Raw genomic sequence first — 16,179 nt, 5'->3', positions numbered from 1 at the left:
AATTTGTCCATTACCCCTTCTGCAAGAAGGAATGGAATGCAGAGGGAAGAACATGAAAGCAGGACACAGAATAAAAGAAACAAAAAAGAAACAACAAAGAAACACAGTGAACCAACACCAGTTTCCAGCAGGGATGACAAAAAAAGCTACCAACTTACTCCCTTACGAGGGGAGGAATAAGAGGAGTAAACATCACACACATGTACACAGACTAAGAAAGGAGCTGTTGCTTCAGAAGGGACTTTAGAACAGCAAATTAAATCCCATAATGGCACTGTGATTTGCTTTAAGACATCAAAAGTACCCTAATAAAAAAGGCACATGTCAGCTTGTATGATGAGGCAGATGATGCCTCTGCAGGCAGCCTCCAGGAGCCTTTAACCCCTGAATCACAGGGTAAAGAGAGAAAGCCAAATCAACACTTCCAGCATAAAAGGATGGAAGAACTTGTTCTCTCCCTTTCTCACCAAGGGGCAACAGGGTCACTCTGTTGTGACCAAGGCTACCATGGAAAAGTTGTCAATAGGTGAGGACTGTCATTCTATTGCCTCAACCACCAATATTTATCTTGCCAAGGAAGCGAACCATGGCTTTTTCCTAAGAAATTATCATCCAAAATTACATTATACTAAGACATGATTAAAAATCATTAAATAGGACTGTGGCAAGACAACTTGGAGACTGAAATCATTGAGTCTTGACACATAGCTACTTAAATAGTGTTCATCATTTTTTTTTTGTCATCACTATCCATAACCATAAACTGGACATACTTTCAATTTTTTTTCTGGGATACATTTTCTACCTGCATGCAAATAAATTCAGGAATTCTCCATCACTCATCATGTGTCAATACAAGATATCTGAGCTTCAAAGATGATCCTTTAACATTCTGGCCCAACGATTTTTTTGTTGGTGGTTTTTTGTTTTTTTTTTCATTAGGGTAAGTCTTTGCCCTTGATCAAGTTCCTTGAGGGAGGATACTGGCAATAAAAGCATAATCACCCAAAACCAGGCAGTAGCAACACCTGCCCTGGATGTGAACTCTCAACACACCTCTCAGAGGAATCAGGTCCTTAATCCACTCAGATTATGAATTACTGTAATAGAATGGGGATACAAGCAGAGAATTAAGGAGTACACACTGCTCATAATGTCCCCGTGCATTTATAAGGTCCAGAGGATGAAGCAGCAATGGACCCAGACCATCAAGACTGCTCAGAGGAAGAGATGCAATCTTTTCAGAACAAATATTTGCTACTTTCAGTATCCAGCATTTCTTTGGGTCCCCAGACCCGCACCTTCCACCCCCTATACAATGTAGCCATTGGTTTAAGCCCTGGACCTCTCAGCCTTCCTCTGCCAAGCCCTATACACTGTAACCATAGGTGTGAATTCCCCAGGCCTCTCACTGCCCACACTCTGCTACATTTACTCCTGCGTGCAAACTCAACTTTGCCATCAGAGCGAATGGTTGAGCTCTCCAGGAACAGTCATCCATAGGCTGCTGAGCCGGGAATGCTCCTTCATACTGCCTACTGTATTCTCTGAAGTAAACTCTACCAGGAGCTACTCTTGGAATGACAAGACTGGAAGGTGTGAAATTGACTCTTGCCAATCATGCAAAAAACACATCAGAAAATATAACAAAGAGGAACAGAAACCCAGAACTTCACATTCGTATCTCTGCATTTATTTATCATCTTTTCTCAAGGTCTCTGTTGTTCTGTGATGAACAGCTCAGTCAGCACGCTGAAATATAGTCCAAAACCCTAAGTGTTTGGATTTATTTGCTTTTCCCCCCTGCCTTATTTTTTAAACACATTTTTACTATTCATTATGTCACTTGTGGCTCTCATTTACCACATACCACATTAATAAATAAAAAATGTATTAGCTTTCTCCTGGGAAGAAGACAGGAGAAGAGGAGTATTCTGTGGCACTGAGGTGACAGAACAATGATACTCGTATTTTATCTTCACAGCAGCCCTTTAGGGTGTCGAGTAGTCATCTTTCTCCAAATTAATATCTGAAGCAAGAAGAGATAAAGGCCAAATCCCTTATTTATGATGCCCATACTGAAATACTAGGGGCCTGCTTTTCAGGTTGTGCGTGTTTGGAGCACTTAGCAAGCTCAAGGGAGACACTGGACTGCCTTAAAGGTATGAGGGTTCGATTTTACTGTGAAGTTGCACCTTGTAGTCAGCCAGGCTGTCTTTATAGCAAAAACACATACTTAACAGACTTTAAAAAGTGAATTTTAATTTCTTGTGTCACACATAATCCATTCTTCACAGTACCAAAAAGATGCAAGGGAAGTTAAAATCCTGGGGGGAGGCACTTAATTTTCAGCCTGCTTCCAGTATTACAAACCCGATCCAATTTTCACTGCAAATATTCCATCCCTAAAAAGCCAAATACTCAAAAGCAGCTGCTCCTAACCTCTATAAACTCATTTCAATCACATCAGATAGGTAAACTCGTTTTAACCTCAGCCTGGCAAATTAACTCAACACCAAGAACAAACCTCTGCTTGAGCTAAGTCATTAAAAATTTACAGGAGGCATGCATATATGCAAGAGCTGGCAGGAGAGAAACCAGAAACTCGGTGACCAGAGTGCAGCCACTTGGCAGGGACAGCTGCACCCACCTGTAAAAGGTCTGTCCTGCACCTACAGATGGGCACAAAGGCAACAAATGTTTCACTCAGTGCCTGGGAGCATTAAGGTGATGTGGGTCTTGAGCTGGGCAAGAAGAGGAGAAAGAAAAATAGATGTCTGTTTATCACATCCTTTGTAAAGTCATTTTCCTGGCACGCCCCTGTAGAAACAGCTGAATAAAAAGGGTGTCCAAAGGTGGGGGGAAAAGTAGGCATTTCATATTGAGAAGAAATACTTTTATATGGTCATGAAGTGGGTAGGGAAATAATTGACATGGCCAATTCCCTTATTACTTCTGGAATTCATGGGGGGAATAAATCAGGAGTTTAAATTTGACAGACATATCCCTCAGATCTTCACAGAAATCACGTGCTTATCGAGTTTATGTTAAATTTGTGTTATCAGAGGTTAACTATCCTTCTGAGGACACTCCCAGCTTCTACAGCAATTAGTAATTGGTGGAGTGATGATTACACCCAAAGTGACACATTAAATGACAGGAGGCAAGTCCCCCATGTCTCAATAAATGGATGTACATAACATGTCTGGATGCCTCATCTCAAAAAAGAAGACAGACCTAAGGCAGTTCCTTAAGGGAAAGAAAAGGCATTTTTGCATTACCCACTCCATCACTGCCTTTCAAAGGGTCTGCAGCACTCCTGCTGTGAAATCAGAGGTTTAGATAAGTAAATGATATTATAAAGGAGGCTCACAAACATAGACACAATTTTCCTCTCAGGATACTCTTACACTGTCAGCACCCAGAGGCACATTAAACACATCTCACAAAACAAAAAGCTGCCAACCTTGGCGCCTGTCCCAAAACTCTCCAGCTAGGTCAAACACTTCAAACCCATCCCAGCACAGCTTAGGAAATTCAGCTACTCTTCAGTCAACAAGCAAAGGGAAGAGGAAGGAAGAGAAGGAAGGTTGTTCTCAAAAAAAAACCCAACAAGCCCACACAAAAAAACCAAGGGAAGTGACAGCAGCCACAGAGCAATTCTGCCACGGGATAAATTGCATCGCCTTCATAGCTGGTACCAAATTAAAATTAGCAGGTCTGAGTTTTTTTGCAAAAAATCAGCAAAGATTCAGGTCTGCTTTCTGCCCTGTCTGCCAGCGCTTGAAGTCCCACTAGCGGTAAACTGTAAACAAAATAAACTAGAGCTTTAATTACACTAATGAAATCCTGCTACAATCCCCAGCAGAAGCAGCTGCATTGAAAGCAGAGCCCAGCAGAGCCACACCTGGTTGAGCCGGTGTATGGACAGCCTTAGTCAAACAAAATTTGCACTACAGTAGCTTAGTAAATAACAGGTCTGCTTCAAAACCATTTAAATCAGAATTAAAGCATGCTCAAAGAAACGGTAGGATACAAGATAAAAATCATTCTCACAATAGCCTACCCAATGAGGTAGAGATTCACAGCACAAGTGGTATCTTTTATTTATCTATTTTTAATAGTACATGACATGAGTTTTCCAGCAGAAAAGATAAAAGACAAACTCCTGCTATGGCAACCAACACACCACTGCTAGCCTAGGAATCCCTGATTGGGATGGTTTTTAATTTACCTTTTAAAAAGTAAAAAAATACTGCTTAACCTTGCCTCCCAGACTTCTTCAGGAGAGCTGGTTCTTTTCCTGCTCACACTGCCAGGCTTTGATACTGAAGAGGAAAGAAAGGACAAAACCAAAAAAACAAACCCCAAAACCCACAAAAAACAGAACCTAAAGGCTCACAGAAGTAGAAATAAGTAAGGATTTCCCTCATGCACACTCCTCAGCTTAGAGAGAAAAATAAAATTATTGCCTTTGGGGCCTTTGTTGTTGGTCTTAACAACAAGGCAATAACTTCTTCTTTTCCTCCCTTTTTTTAATTTGAGCACAGCACTGTACCTTTGAAATACTCTATGAAACTAAGTAATCTACTCCATACCTATGAATTTTTCTAGAAGTATACTTCCTCTAAATTTCTCCTCTGACACATCACCACAATTTGAGGAAAGGGGAAGTCTTTGCCATCAATCAAACTAAGAGTCAGTCTTGTAGCTACAAATACCTCCATCCTTAAGGGAACTACCTACAGGTTCACACCAGACCAGTCACAACAAAGATTTTGATGCAGTAACAAGTGCTAGAACAAGTTATGTGAGGAGATAAGAAGTTACTAGCAGAAGGTATTACGTGTCACAGTAAACACAAGGTAACTCTGCACACTGCTAACCAAAAGCATAAACCTCTTGCCTATTTCCCACGGGATAAAACGATGCAAAAGAGCAATCACCAAACAGCAGCTGATGCACATTTCACATGCCAAAGTTCTCTAACAGCATTCCCAAAAGGGTGAGTGACTTCAGCACGCCATGCACGAGGATAAGAGATCTCCCTAAATGCGTCCATACCTTCACACAATGAGCCCAGACAATCCACTACAAAAAAACCTACTCATGAACACTGTCAGAATGTGCAAAACTCAGGCCATGTTCCTAAACGAACATCCCCGAACATCCATTCAGAGCCAACTGCCTAACTGGACGCTCAATACTGCTTTTATCAATGGCTGTTTGAATAACCTATTAACATACTTTTACAAACAAGAGGAATACTCCCTCCTCCACGCCAGTTTTTCTTTTCAGTTGCCAAAATTTCTGGCCCCATTGTTTAGCTGGTCACTACAAATAAAAAGCAGAGGGCAGGAAAAAAACCTTACATTGCCACAATTAAAAGAACAAGCCAGAAAAGCAGAATTACTGGATTAAGTGACACAACAGAAGAACTCACGTGGCAACAACTGTGGCCTTTTCAATATTAAGCTAATGGAATATAAAGTTACACGCTGCAGCAAACTACCAGCTTGGGAAGTTTTCACAAAGTTGGGTGAAGGCTGCTGTGGAGATGTGTCTTAGGATGGGAAAACCAGTCCAGACAGAGATTGTGATTGGGATATTTGCTACATGGCCACCTCTAAAACACACCTCCACGGTATCAGTGTTATGTTATGTATTAATTAGATCCGTAATGTAACTACATCGGGTTTTTTATTGATAATGCGAAGTGCAAACGCATTATCAAAACATCATTACGTATCATTACCACTACAGCTTCAGACGCACCAAAAAGCAGGTGCAAGTCCTGTTAAATCCCTGTGTGTGTCTCAAACCCTCTCAGGACCAGAGGCACTGGCAGAGATCGCCTTTCACCGCCCGGGGACCAGCACAGAGAAACTTCCCTCGCAGGCCAAACACAAGCGGAGGCGCCTGTGCTCCCGCCCCCTGGCCTCACACCCTTCTGCACGGCGTTAACCCACGCCAAAGGGAAAACACGGAATCCCCGACACCGGAGGGGCTTCTCCTGGCACCGCTCCCCCGTGGAGCGGCCGGCACCACGGGAAGCACGGCGGAACCAGCACCCGGGGGTCACCACACCGCCCTCCGGGGCGGAGGGGTAGGCACCAGGCCTCCTCCCCGTCCCGGCCCGGCGGAGCCCCGCGCCGAACCGCGGCTCCTCCCGGCGCGGGGGCGGCTGCGTGTTCCCGGCAGGCCCAGGGCGAGCGGCGGGGCCGACCCCTGCGCGCCGGGCCCATCCCAGCGGGAAGCGGAGCGCAGCCCGCTCCCGGCTCCCTCCCCTCACTTACGCCATCGCCCTCCGCGGCTTCTTCCCCGCGGACCCGGAACCGGCGGCGGCGGCGGCCGGGGCCCTCCCGCACCTCACGGTGAAGGCGCGGCCCCGCCCACGGCGCCTCCGCAGCCAACCGAGAGGCGCCGCCGTCCCGCGCAGCCAATGGCGGAGCCGTCCGCCCCCCGAGGAGGCGGGACCGAGGCGCCGCTCCGCCAATGGCGAGGGGCGGCGCCTGCCCCGTGTGTGTGTGCGGGAGCCGCGCCCGCCCCTCCGCGGCGCGCGCAGGCGCGGGCACAGCTGGAGCCGCCAGATGTGCGCGGCGCGCTTGGCCCCGCGGGCGTGGCCGGAGCCGATACCTTGCGGGGCCGGCGGGCACAGGGGCCCGAAGTTGGAGTCCCGCTAATGGATACCGCCCCCGGCGCGGCTGGGTGCCCGTTACCTCGGGAGAAGGGGCGCTGCCCGCCCGCCGGCGGCTGGCGGAGCGAGCGCCTGCGCGCCCGCGGCACCTGCCGCTCGCCCTTGTCCTCGCAGCGTTTAACTGCGAGGCACCGGAGGGGTTTGTTGGTCGAGCCGCCCGGTAAGGGGCTGTTCGTTTTCCCGCCCGTTGTTTGTGCCCTCCGAAGCAGGTGAAGGAAGCTGTCCCCCCGAAACGAGATTAAAAATGTGAATTTCCAGACGTTTTTGAACACGTGTGGCTGTGGCTTGACTGCCCGGTGTAGCCAAATATAAGTACACACATTTCTTTAGAATCGCCCAGGGAGGATGAAACACTTAGATTTCTGTAAAATCACCCAGGCGTGAATCCTCCAGCCTTCAGCAGCGCACCAGAGGAAACCAAAACAGTGACTGTGTGTGTGTGTGTGTGTGTGTGTGTGTGTGTGTACACGTACCTTCTTCCACGAGGTCCTTGCACGCTGTCAACACTGGTGCTGAGCTCCACGTTCCTTCAAGCCCCCCAGGGTTTCCCGTGTCTCCTGAGGGGTACCCATCCTCGGGCACCTGGATCAGAAGGCTGGTTGTACCCCTTGGTAGCTGCAAAATAAATCCTGAGTGAGAAACACACATTCCCTAAGCCATGGTGCTGCTCTCGCTGGCCTGACAGTGAGACCTGTCTACGGGCTGCCTGGATTTGCTCGGGCCAAAGTGAAACAGCCCAGCTGAGCAGAGGGCTCCCGGCTCCTCTTTGTGGCCCACGTGTTCCTGCCTCCTGGCTCGTGTCTGCTCAAGCATTCCGCGTGGTTTTCCCCGCAGAGCCAACTTCCAGCTGGATCAGCAAACCGCGAGCATGATCCTGCCCGCTGCACAAGGCCATGGATGCCCCTGGGGGCCTGACAAGAGCTCTTAACCTGGCACAGAAAGGCACTGGCAGGATTATCCCTTGAGCAGTGCCACAGGTGAGCCCTGACCCCAGCTGCCCCCAGCACCCTGCTGGACAGAGGCGTGCTCAGAGCAGCTCCATGCATCCTCCACCCAGCAGATGAACCACCATCAAAGCCAGCGTTATCTAACGAGGTTTATCCTCGCTGTTTTCTATTACATTCCCATCATACCAAGCATAGTAAGAAAAATATTGTTTAAATATTCCTGGTTTTCGTATTGAAGCTCCCCCTTCCACCTCCTTCCCTGCTGTTGCTAGAGCAGTGGGCTCCAGCACTCTTCCCTGACCTGCTGTGCTGAAGGGATGGAGTTTTGGGAGGCTCTTCCAAATGTTTTTACCCACATGGTGCCTGAAGGCTTTGATGAGGTCCATGCAGATAAGTCACACAAAGAAATTTTAGCTCAAAACTATCACTACAACTTGGGGAAGGCAGGCCTGTGCCTGCTGTAAGAGATGGAGGTAAAAGCTTTAATGCTGACACCGGCCTGGCTGGAAAACTGAAATACAGAATTAATACGAGGAAAAATATTTACCCCTCTACACCTTTGAACTGATTTGTTTTCTAAAGGACACTAATATTTACATTCTCCGTAAAAGAAACGTGCGCTTTCCTCTCACAAAAATATTTTTATGTTTGACTAGACTTATTTTTAAACTCTTATCAATACAGGGCAGAATGTGTCCCAGAACAACCAAAATAAGGCAGAGGGAAAAATTATTTCTATTCTTAGTGTAATACCACAGCTTAAAGTTACCAGGTTTGAAACAGAAAAACCAGGACAGCCAAAACTCTGGGTCTTATTCCAGTTCCATTGGTGAGCAGAAAATGGAGAGGCTTTAAGTCTGCTTGTGCAACAGATAAAATCAAACCCAGAAGTTACTCCACACAGTATTTTTAAGCAAAGTTTGGCTGAAGTCCAAAATGTTTGTCTGAAAAATGAGCCCCTGTGTGTATTTGTAACCTGCAATTTAACAGCTTCACTTTGCCTTAGGACAGCCAGCAGCACTGCAGTTTTCTAGGTCTTTGTTCCTTTCTTTGTTAATGCAGCAAGAATTAGAACTATTTCTAATAAAACTGGTAACAAAGAGTAATTTTAGCAATTAGTACCAAAAATTTATATCATTTTTAGATTTAGATTTGTCCTGTTTTCACATCCCTCTATTTTTACACCTAAGAATTATTTTTTCAGCATCATTTTACTCACTTCAAGGAAACTGAAGTTTCTTCTCAGGCTCTCACCATGCCTTGCACATGGGCAATGCAGTGAGTCACTGCATCCCAGCCTGGGGCCATGGAAAATGGGTGCCAGGATTTCCTCTTTTTAGGGGGGCTCCTGGTGTTATGTTCAGGTTTCTGACCCCTGAGTGCAGCTCCCTGGAAGCAGGGGTGTTGCCTGGGTGTGACAGGGACTGGAGCTGGTGGCTGCTGTAGGTTAGTGCTGACGTGAGCTTTGTGGATTCTCTCAGCACCCCTGCCTGATTGCCTGCTGCTTTTTTGAAGATTGCATTTTTGGGATGTTTGCCTCTGATGCTGATTTCCATCACCAGTTTCATTCCTTCCATTACCTCCCATGACCTTTTGGGGGAGTGTCTACAAATTAGTTCCTGATATTTTCCCCCGCTTTCTTTTCATTCTCTCTTATTAAAGGAGTTTTCCCTTCATTCTCTTTCTGATAAGGAATGATGCCAAATTGCTCTTCTCAGCCCGTCCTTTTGTATGCTGATTCCAGCCAATAAAATACATTTGACATTTGAAATTTACTTGTAGAAATTACTTTTAAAAGGGTAAACTAATAATCAAAGCTTCAAGATACCTTAGCCACACAAACCTAAAAGCTCATGTCGTAAGAGAAATGAATTGATTAATTACCTTTGTCTTCTGTAACCCAGTTGATGACTCAGATCTGAAGCTCCAGGAAAGCCTCTCCTGACACACTGAGCCATTCTCGAGGCAGTTTGAGATTAACAGATGAAATACAATGCACTGCAACACAATTCAATACCTTTAAAGTAAAGTAACAAAATAACTGTAATATCTAAATTCACATTTTTCAGAGTGGGGCTAAATCATGGGGTTTTTCCACTCCTGTCTGCTCTGTAACATACCAGAGGCTTCCCTTTTGGGGGAAAACTGGCATCTTCTGATGGTGTTATGTATATGCACACAGCACAAATGGCCCAGGCTTGAATGTTGTCTCTAGGGTATAACTTTTCAATCTTGCCCGAATTTTTCTCATGGCCTAAAAAAGAGAGAATATTTCATCCTTAATTCTTCCCAGCATATGATGTTGCATCTCTAGTTATCAGCATGGCAGCTGAAAAGATTTTATAAATGTTGTCTCATCATACAACTTTCAAGTTAAGGAAAGTTACATCCTGTATGCTATAACTTGTTTTACATTGGGTGGCATCCCCATTTACCTCAGTACGTTTATTTTTATGCCTGAAATTCCAAGACTTTCTTTGTAAGCAAAGAGGAGTAGTTGAGTAAAAACGCTGTCTTTAAATTATTTATGCCTCTTCTGCTTTGCAGTGGAAGATGCTTCTCTGAACATTGTTCTAAAAGCTCCCAAGTCATTTAGCCCATTGCTTTATCTTTGGGTGATGCCATCCAAGGGTCAAAGACAAACTGATGTCAAGGCTGCCAGAATTTATTCAGAAAGAACCAGAAGCTGCTGGGTACTCAACACTATTTAACAAAAGCAAAAATATGACTGAATATTCATAGTCTTTTCTGGGACTTAAACCATTTACCTTGTTAGGGCAGCCCTGGCATTTTTCAGGGGAATGGAGCAGTCACTTCCCAACTGACATTAAATTACACTCACAGGTATGACCCCTCTAAAAATCCTGCTACAGCCCAGTAAGCGGAATCAGGCATTCACCATCACGGAGCTGGAAGCTGATTCACTGGCATCAGTTACTTGAGAGACAATTCATTTAATCAGGAGGCTGTAAAGAGCCCTTCCATAGCCTTATCAGATTGAAAAGCCCTTGTCAGGCAGTCCTCTTGCAGGGAGCTCTCTAAGAATACCAGGGAATTGTTTTCCTGATGCTGCATTTGGTATCAGAGGCTGCAGAGTGCAGACGTGGGCATCTCACACCTTTGGTGGACCAAGAGCAGCAGTTGATTACCAAGAGTAATCAACTCAGAATTTGAAATATTTCCCCCTTGCTCCCAGCTCTGAGACATCAATTGCAAATAAATAGGAAAGAAAAAAGCACATTACTATTACTCTGTGTATTATGAAACTTAATTCTGTATTCAACTCTGCTTTAGTGTGGGGTTTGAAGTTGCTGGAGCTGTGAGGATATCAGTGGTTGATTTATGTTTCCTCTAAATAACATCAGTATTTACTATAGGAGTTCATTCTGGATTACATTGAAAACAAACAAACACGGAGCTTAGAGATAAAGAAATATAAATATTCGTTATGCAAAATATTCACAACACTGCGAAAACTCACTTCAACAAGCCAGAAGCTGCTGGGTCAAAACACCCACATCCTTTAACTTCAGGGCAAAATCTTAAATTCCTTGGTTCTTTTCATCTGAGGATAAAATCACAGACACTTAGTTCAGAAAACAAACAAATATGAATAATTTGTTTTAAGTACATAATTTGCCAGAGCTGGAAGTCGCTTGTTATCAATTACAGTACAGAATTAATTTATTCCATACTTGACCTTTCAGTACTCAGTGTCTTTTTAACTTCCAAAGAATATTTATTCAAGGAGTTTCACTGAATGTTGCCTGTCTTTCAAAGGAGTTCCCCTTTTCATGGTGCAGCCAAAAACTGATTCCCAAACAGGTTCCTTAACTGAGGAAAGCATCCTTGCTCCATGAGTAATTTACTGGTGTCTGCATCTGTGCACCCAGATCTTATGTGAATATAAGAAAAATGTAGAAAGATCTATATTTGAAGATATTCTTCATTCAATCCCTAAAAAAATTACAAAGGAAAATATAATTTACCTTACATAAAGGTTGTGCTGTCATATTCCTCCAAACTAAGCAATATAATTTTCACTTTGATCAGCAGTCAGAGTAAAATATGAGAATACTAACAAAACATGTTCACTTTTACTAGTTTCTTCAAAGTATCACTTTCATAAACTGTTTCCTTCTGGTGTAATTAATGAGTGTGACTGTAAACCAACACTGATAATAAAATCTGCATTTTAGAGACCAGTGTTGTTTAGCCAGATTCTCAGGACTGTTCTTGTGCCTCTCATTCAGACCTATTGGACACAGATTGTCCTGTGAGGAAACAGGCATCAAACACACAAAATTAATAGTGATTTCAGCAAGGCCAGGGTATAGCTTGTAGAAACCAAAAATTTTCTAAAATTCATCTATCAAAACTGTTTTTAGACAGCACTAAACATGCTATTTCTGGAAAAAATTGGTACTTTTAACTTCAGAAAATGACAGGTGAAAGCAAGCAAACAGGTAGGGATTCCACAAGATCCCATTGCTGTATCTTGGCAATCCCTAAAACACACTTGAGTGTCCCTGTGTTGCACCTGCACATGTTTGGCTTTTTTTTCACAAAAACCTTCATTTATTATTTAAAATCCCACCTTTCTACGCCACATCACTTGCTGGAAGTGCACACGTAAAGCTTAATTGTGCTACTGCTTCCTTTCTTCAGTATAGATTTTTTTGGTATGGGCTATAACTTTTTCACTCTTAAAAAAATAGTTGCTGTTGTGTTTTCCTATGATCAGTTCACTGAACCCACTAAAAACCCATGCCTTGCTTCAGGGCAGTATTTGGAAGCCCCTAAAGATCCTGGACATCCTCCCAGCTTCCTGACATGGTCCCAGTGCCACTGTATGCACCACAGGTGACAGCAATATCCAGTGGTTTAGAGCTCTTTCTCCCCATCTTGTTTCTGGCCAGTTGCCTTCTTGATTTATACTGGATTTTATTGTGTGTCTCCAGCCCTATAAATAATTATCTGCAGGGTAACTAGAAGCAGCTGTGTCCGTTCCTCCAGTGTTCATATCTTACATTTCACACACTGAGTTTTATGCTGTTCTGCTGGTAATAAATGGCGTCAGATGGTAGGTTAGCTTTAGGCTTTAAAATTTCTCTTATTTTTAGTTATTCCGGCTCTCAAAAGAAGTGTATTATACTGAAACACACTATTATTAGACTTTTTGTGCTAGATGTATAGGCATATAGTATAAGCCTTTTGTCTAAGCAATCTAAAACCCATTTTGAACATATAATGAGAAGTATTTACCAAGTAAAGTTTCTTTTTTAAACTGGAGACCCCATTCCTGGCACTACTAATTATCTAGAAGAATGAACTGCCACACAGCAAGTGGGTGTTACACTCTGTTGCCAGAGAAAGAGGTGCAAGCACATTCTTTCTGGTGGTTCATGACTATTTTTAACTTTAATTTCCTTTGTAATTATTTCCTTTCCTGGATTCATAAATCTGCAGTAGCCTGTTATATAAATCTCAGCTATCCCATGTTTACAAATAATTCTGGCTTATACTCCATGTTCTTTGCACTTTGGAAATTCCCACAGACTTGGAGTTTGGGTGTACAAAGACAGACACAGGGGTATCACCCCATGTTTAATACCAGCTCTGTACAATAAGCCTTTTTTAATAGCAAATGTCCACCTACATTTCTTTTAAACCTCCTCCAGCCTTTTTGTTGGAGAAGCTACTTTTCACTTGGTGTCTCAATGACTGCTGTGTGGCAGGACCATACTGAGACTTTGTGGGAGTTTATACCTTTCATTACTTGTTCATTTTTTGGTTTGAAATTGAAAAGGATGGAGGAATCCAACAGTGAATTCTTCATGCTCAAATATAACACGGATTTTAAGGGGTGATATAATTGTGCCACTGAGGGAATAATGATGCTTAAGTGCAGATTTTAGGAAAACGATTTAGAGGTGAAAGAAGAGATGTAAAGGTAATAATTGTGGCACAAAAAACAGACCAAAGGCTGTCAAAATTGTGCTTGTGGAGAGCCATTAAACACAGGAAACAGTGATGGTTTATTATTGTAAATTGCAATGCAACTTACCTGTGTTCAGTGCTTGAAATGCTTGTGCCCTAAGTGACCAAGGGCTTTGGAAGTTGCCTAGGAGATCATCTGGCACATTATACACCTCTAATGTCATATTTTCCCAACCTTTTGTGGATAGCTGCCTGGCAGGATTGCTTTGAGGCCACAGAGGTGACCACACTCAGCTAGAGCAGTGCCTGCTCACATGAGTAGGTAAAGTGACTTCTTTACATGTATTTTTCTGTATTTTCCAGGGTAAACTGGAAAAATATAGCATTGACAAAGCTGTAAGGGCAGTGTCTTAATTCACTGTGGATACCTCCTCTTTCAAATGCTACAGTGTCAAATTGCAAAGATCCTGTGCCTTACCTTCCGGGCTTTCAGCGTGAGCAAGGTGACTTTAAAAATGTCACTAAAATAAAAAGCAGTAGTAGAAATAGATGAGGAAAGGCTTCAAGACATGGCATCCAGGGAATAAATCAGTGAGTTGCCAGCTGACCATGGAGCTCTGGCCCACTGGGAGCTCCCAAGCCCTTGGCTTGAAGAGTGGGATCATGCCAGGAGAGAGCAGAGCAGCACATGTAAGGCTTGCTCCTGTTCTCAGAGAAATCACTGGAAGTTTTGACCATGACATCCATGGAGGCAGGGTGCATGCCATTAATATTCCTAAGAGGGAGTGTTGCTGACACTTTCACACTGTAATCACTGCAGATCCCACCTGGGTAGCGCACAAAGCAGTGCAAATAAATATATTGTTATTGATAATAAAATATGATGATGAAAACTTGCTGGTGGTAACACTTAGCATTGCTAATATACAGCTCACAAGCTTGGAGACATATGATTTTGGCAATTTCAACTAATAAATACTTCACTAGTTACATTTACAAGGAGTAAGTAACTTATAAACAAACAATTTATCACATTTGCTTTCATTAAACTAAGAAGCTTCCCTGATTATATGCTGGCCATTCTGCCATTCACCACCCTTCAAGAGTGAGGTGGTTTTTGCCTTCAAATAAAATCAGCTCTTCATTTTTTCCGTTTCGTGGGTAGCTGGCAAATGACAGCTCAACATTTTCTGTTTGCACAGTGTGTCTTCTCTGTCTACCTGAGCTATCCTTGAAAACAGTCAACACCAGCAGGTGCCCTTGAACTACAGGTTAAAGTTACTGAAACTGCTGTTGTTGAAAAGAGAACGCTGGTCACCATTTCTGTGCTGCCTCAAAAGCTGTTATCTGAAATCCTGGATGTTTCCTATGGCAGTGGCCAGAATGGGGAGATAGGGAAGCATTATCTTCTGGCAGAAGGAGCTGCACAGTTTCCCTTTCAGCCTGCAGTTATCCCACTTCCCTGGCTCAACATGTGCACAGGAAAGAGTTTGTTGACAGACTTTGAAATGAGTTTATGGAGTTTACACTTTCATTTTTATTCAATTTACATTTGCAAGAGGCAGGGAAGGAAACCAAAAATCAAACTTACTATGGAAAGTATTTTCAGTATTAACTGTGCAATATAAGAAACTCTTCTCCTAGCAGATTTTAAAAGTGAGACTTCAAAATCTCTAGAAACAGGGCTTCTGCTAAACTGACAGTATTTCTTTGACTTTGACCATATTAGTCATTGCTTTTGCAGACTTAGCAAAAAGGAAAACTGCTGGCTTTAGCACCAGCACTCCCACAAAAAATCAAGCCTACTCTCTTTTGGCTTACTGCAATGTAGATGCCAGCTTAGTATTTCAATTTAAAAACAAGCATCTTTGTGAGTCCAGAGTCAGCCTTTCCTGGCAGGGAGCAGCTCTGGATCAAATGGTGTCCCCTAGGTGTGTTTCTCTCTGTTGCTGTCACCCACAGAGACGTCCTCTGAAAGCAAAGGGCCCAAGAGTGATGCAGCTGACTGCTGAGCAGGGGGCATCATTCAAGCACCAAAATGGCTTTTGACCAGCCAGACTCCTGGAGTTGTTTCTTAATCAGCTCTTTTTGTACTTTTTATTGATTACAGATCTAATCTGAAGTCCACTAAAACCAGTGAGGACAGGCTGTGTCACATGGCTCTGACAATGATGACAGAAGTGATGGATTTTGTGTAACTATCTGCAAACACAAAATCCTCCTGAATATTTATTTATTCTCTTACTATTTGCTCTCAATTTCCTACACATTTCCCTCTTTGACACTTGCTGATGCATCTCCCACCTGCCCCTCCCCAGCTCCAGAGCCCTGGGTGTATCTGATGCAGAGGGAATGGAGGAGGTTGGTGCTGATAAGTTGGAAGGAGGCAGGGAGAGCAGGGACAAGGAGAAATTGCACACCAGCAGAGCAGTAAGCATCTGACAGGGTGACTTGGCAGCTCCTGCTCCCCTCTCCAAGGTGGATACAACTTCTGCAGAAGCAAGAGAGTAGAGGAGAAGAGTTATGATGAGGGTAAGGAGCTCAGAAAGGGCTTGGAAACTGTACCTGGATGCTTTCCAGCTGTGTTGTTGATCT

At 43.7% G+C, this 16,179-nt stretch overlaps 1 protein-coding gene across 9 annotated transcripts in view; it reads right to left on the bottom strand.

Moving 5' to 3' along the window:
* BLTP1 (bridge-like lipid transfer protein family member 1) overlaps positions 1–6,386 on the bottom strand; it is an 86,704-nt gene extending 80,318 nt beyond the window's left edge. For all 9 annotated transcript variants that reach the window (XM_058837435.1, XM_058837437.1, XM_058837441.1 and 6 more), the window contains exon 1: positions 6,297–6,386. The gene's annotated coding sequence lies outside the window, so the exon portion shown is untranslated. The remainder of the gene's footprint in view (positions 1–6,296) is intronic.
* Positions 6,387–16,179: the final 9,793 nt, after the last annotated feature.

This window comes from Poecile atricapillus, chromosome 4 (genome assembly GCF_030490865.1).
Source record: "Poecile atricapillus isolate bPoeAtr1 chromosome 4, bPoeAtr1.hap1, whole genome shotgun sequence".
Taxonomy (NCBI): Eukaryota; Metazoa; Chordata; class Aves; order Passeriformes; family Paridae; genus Poecile; species Poecile atricapillus.
This window is presented reverse-complemented; position numbering and strand designations above follow the sequence as displayed.